The sequence below is a fragment of the Rhipicephalus sanguineus genome, chromosome 1 (genome assembly GCF_013339695.2).
Source record: "Rhipicephalus sanguineus isolate Rsan-2018 chromosome 1, BIME_Rsan_1.4, whole genome shotgun sequence".
Taxonomy (NCBI): Eukaryota; Metazoa; Arthropoda; class Arachnida; order Ixodida; family Ixodidae; genus Rhipicephalus; species Rhipicephalus sanguineus.
The window spans coordinates 262,149,429-262,162,549 of NC_051176.1; positions in this window are offsets into that span (position 1 = coordinate 262,149,429).

A 13,121-nucleotide genomic window follows, 5' to 3' on the forward strand; every position below is an offset into this window, starting at 1 on the left:
AAAATTTACAGCATTTTACGCGTTACTTTTTTCAGTAACTTTTTAACACTTTCGTGACCGCGGAAAATTCGGTCGTTTTTGGCTAGTCCAGGAAATATTTTTTTTCCTGCCACAGAATATACTTGATGCTGTAGGGTATCAAACGATAGAGGAAGAATTGGTCTTTCCAACAGTGTTAATTTCAAACAACGGATTTATTTCGAATATACTAAAACAACTATCAAATCAAGAAAAATGCGTCAAAAAGAAAGAAAGATTCATAAAAACATCAGTGCTACTCTGCAAAGGTTAAACATTGAAAAAAATCAAAATATACGTTTTGAACGCAAAGCCCTCGTAGAATAATAGTGGAAATATAAGCTCTGTAAGTACAAAGATTATTTACATAAATACAATAATATAGGCACTAGTGCCTATCATGCCGCCGCGCGATGCAGGTTCTCGACGCGATGAAACAAAGGCTGGCTGCGCATGTTTCGGGAAAAAAAAATTTTTTCTGTTCAACTTTCCTAGCATAGTTCGCAGTTCTGGTATTTTTCAATTTTCCTGTGTATTTGTTGAAATGAACAGTGTAGCCTGTTCCAAATCTGCAAAAATCCATAATTGTACCCTCATTTGACCTCTTTCTCGCTCATATACTGCCGAATACCATACCGACCTTCACATTTCACCATTTTCTCATCCACTGAAAGGTTCCGACGGGGTTAAAAGATAGCGTAGAAAAATTGTTCATGTGTTGCAATAGAGAAGACACGTGGTGAAGATTTTCGTGGGATGCGACGGTAGTGGTCTTAAGATCAGAGACACTCAAGAAGCCTTGAACCTTTTCCGTGGCATCACTGACGGTGGACGAAGGCCTCGAAATATGTGTCGTCGACACCAACACCAATGCAAGCACGGGACTTGAACGATTACCATGCAGACGTGGAGTGAGACGAACTTGCTCATCTTCTCTTCAGTAACCCCCCTCCATGGTTCCGTCCCTCTCACTGTATGTTGGCTTTCCGAAAGTATGCATCCACGCATACTTATTTGTGTGGTTGCATATCTCTCTGACGATTTCTGCGATAAAAAGCAACACAAAGGCGCCGCCGCGCAGCACACCGGAGCGTTGGGTCAAAGTCCGCTCCGCGCCGTCTTCGCGAAGAGAATTGCGCTCTTTCTGCAGCCGGCGCCAAATGCTCCCGCCCGAATGGAGTTAACACCTCGCAGATAGCAGCTGTTATTTTAATAACACACCGGATACGTTTACATCGACGCGAGGCAGCGATAAAACGACCCGAGGAGAAGACGAGACTTACCGGCGGATAGCTGCTGATGTTCCGGGGAGGTTTGACGCACTTTCGCCGTCCGTACGACTTCACCTGGCGAATCGAAGTCGTCTTCCGTGTCTGTGCTGCTACCATCATCCACAGATTCCCGCTCATGTTAATCGGAATCCGTCGAAATTCGCCGTTTCTGTGGAGCACCTGCGAGCGGCGTCGACGCGAAGTCTGAAACAACGAGCGCTCACCTACCCGACTGCGAACGAGCTTTAAAAATCTCCCCGAGGTGGGAAAAACAAAATCGCAAACAAAACTGATAAAGAACATGTTATTTTATGCTTTATATTGCGTTAGCTGTCCAGAACCGCTCAGAGAGTGCCAAAACTTGATCTTGAAGTCATCGATAACAACATATCGATGGGAATAGGTGCGGTCACGAAAGTGTTAATAACGTACGTACTTGTCCCCATTTCGGAACTGTAACGGGCGGGTAAACGTACTTACGCTAACACTATTCGGTAGCGTGAGTTCTTAATTATATCCGCCCCTTTTCCAGAAAGAAAAAAAAAAGCGGAGGGTATATGGTGATGTTGCAAATAAAGGCTGACCTCGAACACCTTCACAGTAACACTCGCTATATTTTTGCGGTAATTATACAAATTAAACAGAAAAGTTTATTTGCAGAGATTCTTTTTTTTTTGCGGGAAACATTTAAGCATGTTTTTATTTGTACAAAATTTGCGCATCTCTTTTGTTAGTAGAAGCACGAGCTTGAGGGAAGGGCGCTGTCGTAACCTATGACCACCTTGCGCGTAACATTGTGATTATATTACCTCTTCGACTTAAACGCTTACGTCCACAGAAGACGCTCCCGGTATACACAAGATGGACTGGCGCTCCCGGGTTTGTCTCTTGGAACACGCGCCATGTTGGGCTGCGCGCGGGAGTACAAAGGCCGAGGTCACAGCCTCGGTAGTGCATTTTTGGGGAGTCACGCCATTTTGAAGTCATAGACAACTGAGCCGGGAAGCGCGCGCGTGCGGCAGCACCGAGTAAACAAACAGACGTGCCGGTGCAATTTCGCTTGTTGTTCTTGTGAGGAATACGGAGCAATAACTACGAAGTCAGCGAAGAGCAGAATGTACGCATCGACGCTCTCCACGAAACACCGCGAGTGATACAACGAGAAAATCCAACTATCCGGGGTGGACCGTTCACGCTGCAGGCAGGCGACTGCATAGTGGATGTGAATTTGTGACCGCTCGTTGATGCCTCCGACATTCGCGAATTTGTGGTCTTGCGGGCGTGTTTTGTAACGCGGCAGCAGCTCAAAGGAAGGAAGGCCGTTGGCGGCCACAACTTCGTGACAAGCGGCCGGTAAGCAGCGAATGAAGCAAGTTGCTGCCGATAGCGGGATAGTCATGACACAGGTAAGCTTAGGACGTTTTAGATATTTATCTTTTGCATTCTTTTGTAAGGTGACCCATTAGCAGGCCCGCATCGAGCCTCCCGTCGAAGTGTGGTTCCTGGGGAAGGGTGACGGAGAAATCCTTTCTGCGCACCGCTCGTGCATGGCCGGAAACGGCGAGGCGTGCTCGCACATTGCAGCGCTCTTGTGCAGCGTGCTGTACACCTTGGCATATATTTTGCCAAGAGTTCATGAAAACTTAAGCTTATTGCACTTTTCTCGAATAGCTGATGCTAATCGGCACCTTTGCTGCTTCCTACCGACGACACATAAGTGCTCGCTACTGCAGGTCGATACCCAGCTGCAATCAGTACGCCGAGAAACTGGTCGCGGTCAAAGCTGCACGCGGTGCACAAGTTGCGCTTGTTGCAGTGTCGATGCGCCACTTCTTCATCGCCGATGAAGCCCATTTCGACAACGGGCCGCACCTCAAGTTCTTTCATGGCAGGAGGGAACCAGCTCTTGGAGCCGTCTGTGCACGAGCGCTCTTCACGCGCTCGCAGGCCGTGCTAAGAGGAGCGCTGCGATATGTGAACACGCCTCGCCGTTTCAGGCCGTGCGCGGCAAGGATTTCTCCGTCACCCTTCCCCAGGAACGACACTTCGACTTGAGGCTTGTCACCTTACAAAAGAATGCAAAAGATAAATATCTAAAACGTCTTACAAGCTTACCTGTGTCATGATGATCCCGCTAACGGCAGCAACTTGCTTCATTCGCGGCTCGCTTACCCAGCCGCTTGTAACGAAGTTGTGTCCGCCAACGGCCTTCCTTCCTTTGAGCTGCTGCCGCGTAACAAAACACGTCTGAAAGACCACAAATTCACGAATTTCCGAGGCATTGACGAGTGGTCACAAATTCACAGTCGGCTGCCTGCAGCGTGAACGGGGCCACTCTGGATAGTGGATTTTCTCGTTGTATCACTCGCGATGTTTATGGGAGGGTGTCGAGGCGTACATTCTGCTCTTCGCTGACTTCGTAGTTAATGCTCGGTACTGCTCACAATAACAACATGCGCGATCGCGCCGGCACGTCTGCTTGTTTAGTCGGAGCTGCCGCACGCGCGCTTCCCGGCTTGGTTGACTATGACCCCCCCCCCCCCCCGATCGCACGCCTATGGTTATAGTTATAATCATAGGCGTGCACACGAGGGAGGTAGAGGGGGCGGCCGCCCCCCTTAATCACCTGAGGGGGGGGGGTGCCAAGTCTGCCCCATAACTTTACTCAGTCGGACCTGTCCCGTCATCGATCAATGTGAGGTTTTAATTGCGGAGCACTTTAGAGGCCTGGCTTGTCGTCCATCTATCTCATGTGGCGTGATCACGCTCACAGTAAAGTGCTCAATATAGGCCATAACAAGGCTAGCAATGCTCAAACGCGGGTTAAAATGAACGAACAAGGTCTAAAATAATAGAATTAACAGAAATTAACTTAAATTCGCTAAAACGTTTCGGAAGCATGGGGCTGACTCCGGCGGGAGGAAAGAGAGGGCGCCACCGCCTCGTCGAGCGAGAGAATTCTCCTCCTCCTGCGCAACCCCTGCGTCGGCGCGGCGCTGCGTCGCTACGTGACTAGACGCTTAGCCGTGTCCCCATTCAGGGAGACAGAAAGAAGCGCCTTTTCTTTCCAAATAACCACTATATATATACGTGACTACATCTGATGGGGGAAAGAACCTGACGGAACTCGCTGCTGGTGACGCGTATCTCAACTGCCGTAACAAGCAGAATTAAGTCGAAAGCGCAGCAAAATGCAGCGCACATGTTGCACACCAAGTTTGTGAATCTGGGTAACAAGATTCTACTCGTGCCGGGGAAACCCTACATGCTTACCTCAAAAATTGACGCCATTGAAGCTTTGGTAAACGGTGCATTCTTTATCGTGAGGTATGGAAAGAACAAAGCCTCAGCCCGCACCATAAGAAATAGCAAGCAATGCCAATTAGAAAAGAAAAATGAACAGGGCAGAGCCAAGTGAAATTTTGACGGGGAAGGAGAAGACGACCCCAACCCCAGGAAACCGGGCAAAAAAAAAAAAAACTAAATGGTATTCTTGCTGCTAACATGTTTCACAGAGTTTAATCTTCCGCTGTTGAACTCTTGCAAGAGTTAGCTTTTGTAATTCTGAAGTGCTTGAGCTCTTCAGTCTTGTCTTCTTGGAGTCTCTTGCTAGTGCTGTTTCCTGTGGGAGTAGGCTGTTGATTGTAGATTTCAACTTCTGTTACTGACTGAGTGCTCTGTAAAATAAGAAACTTTTGATTACTGCCCCCCCCCCCCCCAACCCCGTTAGTGTCAAGTTGGTTTGAATGTGATTTGCATTACGTGTCCTTAGTAGCAGATGCGGAGAATGTATCTAGAGTTGCAATTATTCTTGCATTTTTGTTTTTCATTTTTTTATATTACTGATATTTAGTGGTTGACATGTTAGTGTGGATTATATTTCATCATAAATTTCAGAGATATAATTGCATGGTTTTTAATTCTGAGAAAGAGAATTTTTAAGTGTGACAGATGGTCCTCGATAGTTAGAGGTTGGCCTTTCGTGAGTACACATATAGTATGTATATATATTTTTACATATACGGTGAAACCTCGGTGATACGAATCTCACGGGACTTCCAAAAATATTGGTATCATCCGAAATTCGTACCACCAGAAAGCATGGAAAATTAGCATGCGACAACGTACATTTTCATTTATTGCTTTGCAGGGCCGCAGCAACGTCAGGAAGAACCCTGAATGATTGTCAGTTAAGATTTAGATGTCGGCAATCATACCAGCACTCGTAAATATACGGCCCGTACGCGCGTATTTAATTAATGAACCAGGTGCGTTGTGACCCGCGACAGCAGTAGCCCCTTCCAAATTTTAGTATGCTTTTTTGCATGACACCGGAGTACTGCAGCGAAAGTAACAAAAGAAGCGCTTTGACGCTATGGATCAAGGCCACAAAATTACAGAACCACGTTTCTGTGTTATGATTCTGTTATCGCGGAGGTGTTGGGGAAGTTTTTTGGGAGATTTACGGCCGTTCCCGCACAAGTGCAACCTCAACGGTCGCGCATGTTGACGTTGGGAACCATGACTCCTTCGCCAAGACCGTCCTCGCCTTCTTTCGGTCCTCGTCCACCTTTCATAGGATGTCTGATGCACGAGGCAGGCACGTGTAAACACAGTACAATGACAGCAGCCGGCGTCGACGTGTTAGAAGAAAAAAATGCATGGCGCTAATGTCTTCTGTAATCTAAACGCGAAGGCACACGGAGGCACATAAGAGCCTCAATAATTCACGCGCACAATCAATCTCGGAGGCCGTGACGCGTCTCTGAAGGTTTATTCTGACCGTAAGAAAAGTGTTTTTATTTTTACACCGTGATTCTGGCGATTTGGCGGTGCGGCGCGCATGCCCACGCTTGCGTTCCCGCGCTCGCACGTGCTTGGCGCGTCTTCCGCGACAGCGCGGACAGCACCTCTTCGTACCTGGGCAGTAGCGTACGTTCGTATCAAACGTCGCTGGGTGAAAATCAGTTCGCAACAACCGTACTCCATTACACTGCAGGCCAATGGGCCTTGACCGGGACGAACGAAAAATTCGTATCACCCCGAAATTCGTATCACCGAGGTTTCACTGTACTTCCATTTTCACAGTTTTTGTTCTGATGTTTCTCTTATTTTTTATTTCTTTTGCTTCAGTCTCTTCCTTTTCTCTCTTTTCTTTTTGTTTCCTCTCTCGATGTTTTTTTTTTCTTTCTTTTCTTTTTCCTTTCTCTTTTGTGTTTTATCCTTTTCCTCCGTTCTTTTTTTTTTTTTTTTGGTAGTGGGAACTGCTCCGTGCCCGTGCGACGCATTTCCTCAGGTTTCACAGTAGTGGAGCTGCCATACGTTTTTTTTTATTATAATGGCGGCTGAGGAACACTGATGTTGCAGTACAAGAGCTGTTTACTTCCTATTTTTTTTACCCCCCGAAAGCCGGGGAACAAAGGCAGGCCGTTGTGAGAAGGACGTCATCTCTTCATTCTCATTTTTGCATCCATTGCGAAGCTTGTTTTCGTTCGAACTTTACCAACGGGGGGGGAGTGGCGCTGCGGCGAGGCTTTGCACCTCCCCCCTAATGGGGAACCCTGCGCACGCCTATGGTTATAATAGATGAAAAATGCAACTCCATTACAGTGAGGGTTACGGAGTATTGAAAGGGGTCTCGTAGTTATAATATCGCTAGTAATTTAGCTGAAGACGAATCTCCATAAAGAAATAAACATAAACAAAAGAAAATAAATCTTCTTAGCGGTGCTGGGTTTGAGCGAAACGTGACCTTTCGTTCTTCGTCTTCATTTCAGACAATGACAAGTTACAACATGTACATTTGACCTGTCTAAGAGGCTGACAAAAAGGCCCCAATACCTGACAGAGACATAATTCAAACAACAGAGGTGGTTACGAAAGCTTAAAGGACCCCTAAACCGCCTCCGATAATTTTTTAACATTTCAGGTAAACGCGCGCTTCGAGTTCAAATTCAGAATGCCGTCACGATCAACAATGCAATGCCAAACGTGGCAGCGTTACGAGTCGCGGGGGCGCCACAAGCTCCAAAAAACAATCCCTTGCCCTCTCCAGGCCTTTCGGTAGTCTTCAGCGTTGGTCGTGACGTCAACATTCACGTCTGATCCTGTAATTCACAAAAAAAAAAAACTGTTTGTCTGCTCGCACTTTCGCGCGCTCGCCGCTCTTCCTCCTCGCACGGTGAGGAGGAGCACTCGGCCAGGAGGAGAGACGAGCCGGCATATGGAACATAGCGAAGGAAAGAGCGAAACGCGCGAGAGCCTTTCTTTTTTTTTTTTTTTTTTGATCATCAAATGCGTGTAACTTCGTCATTTCTGCACCGTTTCGAAAAATTCTCGCGGTTTCGTGTTTGTTGAATACTCGTGCACAACTGCAACACCACAACTAAATTTCGACCTCTGGGTGGTTTAGGGGCACTTTGAGACAGAAAAATATATGCATAATACAAAACGACTATACTAACATGAAATAAATTGCTCACTGTACGGCATCTGTAAACTCATATACAAGATTGAAACAATTATACAAGCGTGGTACAGATATATAGAAGGACTACTAATAATGTAGTTTTTTAAGAGAGCGAGGGAAAAAACGTACCACAGTACAGACTGCAGCAAAAAATAATGAAAATAAAATAATCAGAAAATAAACGAAGAGGTTATTTCCATATTGATAAAAAGCAGGTACTTAACTTTTTTTTGAGCATTTTACATGTATCGTTTCTTGTATCATAATTAATACGGTAAGGTGATGATTTAAGAAGCCTGCGACGATGTAAAATTGTTTTTGCATGCCGTAGCTAGTCCATGTGAAACCTTTGTCACACACGTACGGTTTTTCTGGTTTCGTAAATGTGTTCCTTCGAAAGAAATTGTCGAACAGACTCATCCAGGTATAACTTTTATTTTCAGAAATATTGCAACGGCTATCTTCTTATTCAATATTTGTTACATGCTAGTATATATTGTCACGGGGTAGTGACGTTGACTGAGAAAGCAGTCGGCTTGTCCAAGACGAAACACTTTTTTTGGCCGAACTTGTGGCCGAGAAACGGAAAGTCAAACTACACGCAATACACACTGTGCACTGACAGCGGCGAACAGAGCGTCGGCCGTCGGCATTTATACATGCGGCATCGAATATTCGAGCCTTATCGCTGGAGGCCGCGTTAGTTCCAGAATAATCTCATCTGTTCACGTTTTCGCGCTCTAGCCTATAAGAAGCTTCTAACATAATCTGGAGGGTTCGCAGACATTAGGGCGCGGCTTGCGCAAGGCAGCGGCTACGCGTGCAACGGACTAGCTACATAAAAATAATAAAAGAAGCCAATATGTTATATGCTGTGAAGAGCGGCGCAGAATGCGTTAGATAAGGCACATTTTCAATAATTCGCAAAATACGTCTTTGTAGGATGTACAGCTCCTTGATATGTTTTCGTTGTCGTTCTCCACGCAAGGAGGCAGTATATTGTAAACGGGAATGGATTAGTGCGTGATAGAGCTGCCTTTTTAGAAGCAAAAGTTGTCTTACTTTATACTAATGATACCAATCGAACGTGAAACGTGGCTTGTAAGGTTATCAACATGACGGGACCAGTTGAGATCTTTTCCGAAAAAAAAAAAGAAAACACCACCAAATTTATACATTGTAACACGCTCAATAATAGGGTTATTGAATGAAAAGCCGGCGGCGACTAGAAATCGTACAGTCACATGACCACTGGCGCGTGGCTCGAGGGGCGCGGGCTGTATGTTCACCATGCCACTGTGGCGTTCGCGTGACTAAAAAAAAAATGAAACCAGCGTTTGGGCGACGCGGCCTAAAGTTACATGACCACCCGCATGCCTCGAGGCTCGATGCGCGCGAGCTGCGCGTTCACTTCACGTTTGCGGCGTTCGCCTGACTAAAAAAATTAGTTTGCGTGAATGGGCCTTCTTAGCAACGCGGAAAGGGCGCGCGATGGAAGACACTAAGCTAGGGCCTAGCGGGTTGTGTGGTAGGCCGAAGAGGCATGCAGCGCCAGAGGAGGCTCGACAAGCACGAAATGAGACGCGACTTTTCGTACACGTCTTTAATACATAGCAAGGCGCATATACGATTTCGCCGTCAAGCCTTCTTGGGCGAGTGCATGAGAGGCCATTGTAATTGTATACAGCGAAGCAAGCTGTATATATGGCTATATAGGAAGTGAAACAAAAATGTGGCGGTTTGTCAGTGCGCGGAAACAGTAATGAAGAAACACTGCTGTCTCGAAGTGTCTCAGCGCTTTTACTAGTCTCTTCCGGTTTTGTCGGCTAGGGATGATACCCGCCACAGCATGAATCGCTACGCACAACATCCTTTAGGTACTCTCAATATCATTTAAGCTGTCGTCGCCAAACGCAAATTTTGAAGCACGCATTTCTTATGCTGATAGAGAAATCAAAAGCTACAACCGAAGACACTTCGGTAGATCCCTGCTCGTGATAAGCACCGGGGCCGCAAATTTCAGCTTCGCTGGCTAACCATCTGCATGGAATGCTTGAGCGGTGATATTTTTACCGAAGCGAGACGACCCGAACCAACATTTCCTGAATGGATGAGCGAGATGTAGAAGGCAGCCGGACGAGACGACAGCGCGAAGCAGGCGATCGTCCCTTCGTGGGCTCCGCCCATGTTTTCTATGATAAAAGGTCTTTGCAGGCGTTATAGCGTCCTCCGCCAAGTTCTGAAATAGCGGAGGTATATACGCCGCGCAAAAACTGCCCGTATACGTTCTGCACATCCGCAGTCTGATCACGCTATATTTTAATTAACACGCACTTACGCTAATGTGAGGATTGAATCTCAAAAGAAGTTCTGCAGCGAATTATTTTTATTCACGATGCTTTCAGCTTTCCAAGTTCTGTGCTGTTCTTTTGAAGTTCTCTTGATTTACCGAGCGCACGCTGTCAGGTGTGAACATGCAGTATGTTGTTTACAGCGATGGCGGCGCGTTCCTATGTGCAACATCGTCTCACAAGAGGAAAAAAAGAGAGAGAGAAGAAGACACCGTCAGCTTTTAGTCAATAATTGTCTAAAGCAACACATTCATCGTTTTCCTTTTCACGTTGATGAAACTGCAAGAAAAGCATGCGCTTGAATGAAAACAATGCGGCCTCAAAAGGGGTAAGGACGGAACATGCTTATATCTCTTCAATTTATTTGATAGGTACACATCTGCTGACCGAGTTATTACGCACTGAAGCCTAATTCCTCGAGAGTGCGACGGATATAATATATCGACTGGTTCAAAACACGCGCCAAGAGCTGCGTGGACTCGGACGTGGGAAAGGAGACTATTCACGCCACCGAAACACGATGCGCCGGTTTCGTAGTATCCTTCATGGCGGTACAAGACACCACTGACGCGTACACGCTCGCTGAACCCATTCATTCCTCGATGAGACGAGAGGGGAGCGCGCGTTGTCCTGCGTTTCCAAGAGACGCAGCTGCACTGAACTGTCTGACGCTCTCTTCAGTTGTTTGTGACACCATGTGGACAGTCGTCTCCACTTCCGATGACGTGAATAGTGTCCATTTTCACGTCCGAAGTTGACGCGCCGTTTTGAAGGGTCACAGTGAAGGGTCACAGCGCACGCACGCACGCACGCACGCACGCACGCACGCACGCTCGCTCACACACACACACACACACACACACACACACACACACACACACACACACACACACACACACACAGCATAACTATAGTAAGGGTAAAGGTTTCCGCCTTCTTCAATAGCACTTTTATGACAAGTGTACCCACTACGTGCGTGAAAGAGATTGCGCGCACTAATGTGTGTGCCCTTTGTAATGGGTGGAATGCTTTAAACCAGCAGCAATTACGCACGTGATACTTTTTCGAAGTTGCGATGCACCCACTACGTGTTCGTAAGAGAATACATGCGGTAATGTGTGCGCCTTTTGTAATGGGTGGCTGGCTCTAAACCACCAACTCGTTATGCAGTTCACATGGTGTGACGCCCGATGGCAATGTACGCTTGTACCACGTTTTACTGCGATATTACATCTCGCACTGTGACGCCTGTACAAAGGATGCTTATGTTTGTGAAGCATGAAAGTTACTTTCAGTGTAGTTCGAAGCACTGGCGTGGCTCTGTGGTAGAACACCTGATTGCCACGCCGAGAGCCTGGGTTAGATTCCACCTCGGGTACATTTATTATTTGCATACATGGCGATTTTTCGGTCACGGACAATAATGATGTTTCGCTCACAACCAACGACGCCGACAGCGAAATTTCTGCGACATGGACTCTTTAACGCTATCGCGTTAAAATATTAGTTTAGCTAAGTTAGCAATTTACTCTTTCATAATAACTAGGAAGCCAGACTTACCCAGAGAAGAGGCTTGGTAAGGCAGATTAAAAAAAAGAGGGGAGGGGGGGGGGGTGAAACACGGTGAAACGCCGCCTTGAAGCTTCTACACCAACTACAGCCATAACGTCATGAACTTTAACGGCGTCTGCTCAGGCTCTGTTAATTCTATGCCAGCAAGAGCATCTACCTTGCGTTCTAAGGAATCAAAGAGAAGGCATCGATGTACGATACTGAGCCACAACCTAGATCCCCCCTTTCCCTAAAATAAGCACGTTGAAATTTGTGACGTCGCACTGACCCTACAGAAGCTGGAATTCTGTCGTGAAATTCAAGAAATTGAACTTTGGCCGCCGCTCTGTCTTCCATAATCAAACTGTCATACAGTTTTAAAAGAAAACTTTATCGGCATAAACTGGTTCATTCTTAATTCCTACGTCTGTACGTGAACATTTTTCATTTAGACAACCGATTGTTTTTACACATACGGCTAAATATAGCGAAATTTAAGAAAACTGGAGCGAGAAATCTCCAAAGTACGAGTAAATGATAAATGATGTCACAATAACGCTCATTGCACCTATTGAGAAATGTAATGTGGACAATATATACCTATTATATTATACCGCTCTGATATATACCACTGATATGCGAATAGAATCTTGACAAAACTTTCGAATGTATCGCAACAGCTTGCGTAACATATATGCACCCTTACATTATATGCATCCACTTTAGGGGTATGCTCCAACTTGTCAATTTTTGCCAAAATTTGAAGGAAAAAGTGTGGAGCCCACAGAATCAAAATTTAACTTTCTTTGGTCGACAGGATTCGGCCACCCCTCCTAATTTAAACAAATGTACTGTAAATAGATTCATCATTTCTGCGTTTCGCATGTACCATATAAAAAAAAAGGAAATTGAAGTTGGTGCCAAGGTAAAGCTTTCTCTTAAGTTTCGTTACATAAGAACATTTACGTTTTTTTTTCTTAGTCAGAAAATCGTCCCGATAGTCTAGACGATAGTGCTAGGCATTCTTATTTTTAAATTAAAGCATCACTAATACTTACCCGTTAGGTTACGTTGCACTTCATGGTTAGTGCACACTACCGTTCGGTGCGTATTTATGCTGCGTTCCCGGCAATTGGTTATGCTTTATTATAATCACTGAGAACATAGACCTGCGCACGGGGGGGGGGGGGTCAGGCCCCCCCCTCCCCGCAGTCACCTCAGACGGGGGGACGCAAAGTCTGCCCCATACTTTGACTTAGTAGGGAGGGGAGGCGCCGCGATAAACCTTCACCCCCCCCCCCCCCCGATGAGGAACACCATGCGCACACCTATGACTGAGTAATACGCATGACGCGCGCATGACTTTGGTGCTCCGTTTCATCCTGTGCGGCATGCCCAGGCGACAGGGGAGGTTTATTTTTCACCAAGCTTTATTGCGTATCTCTTATAAAGCATATGTTG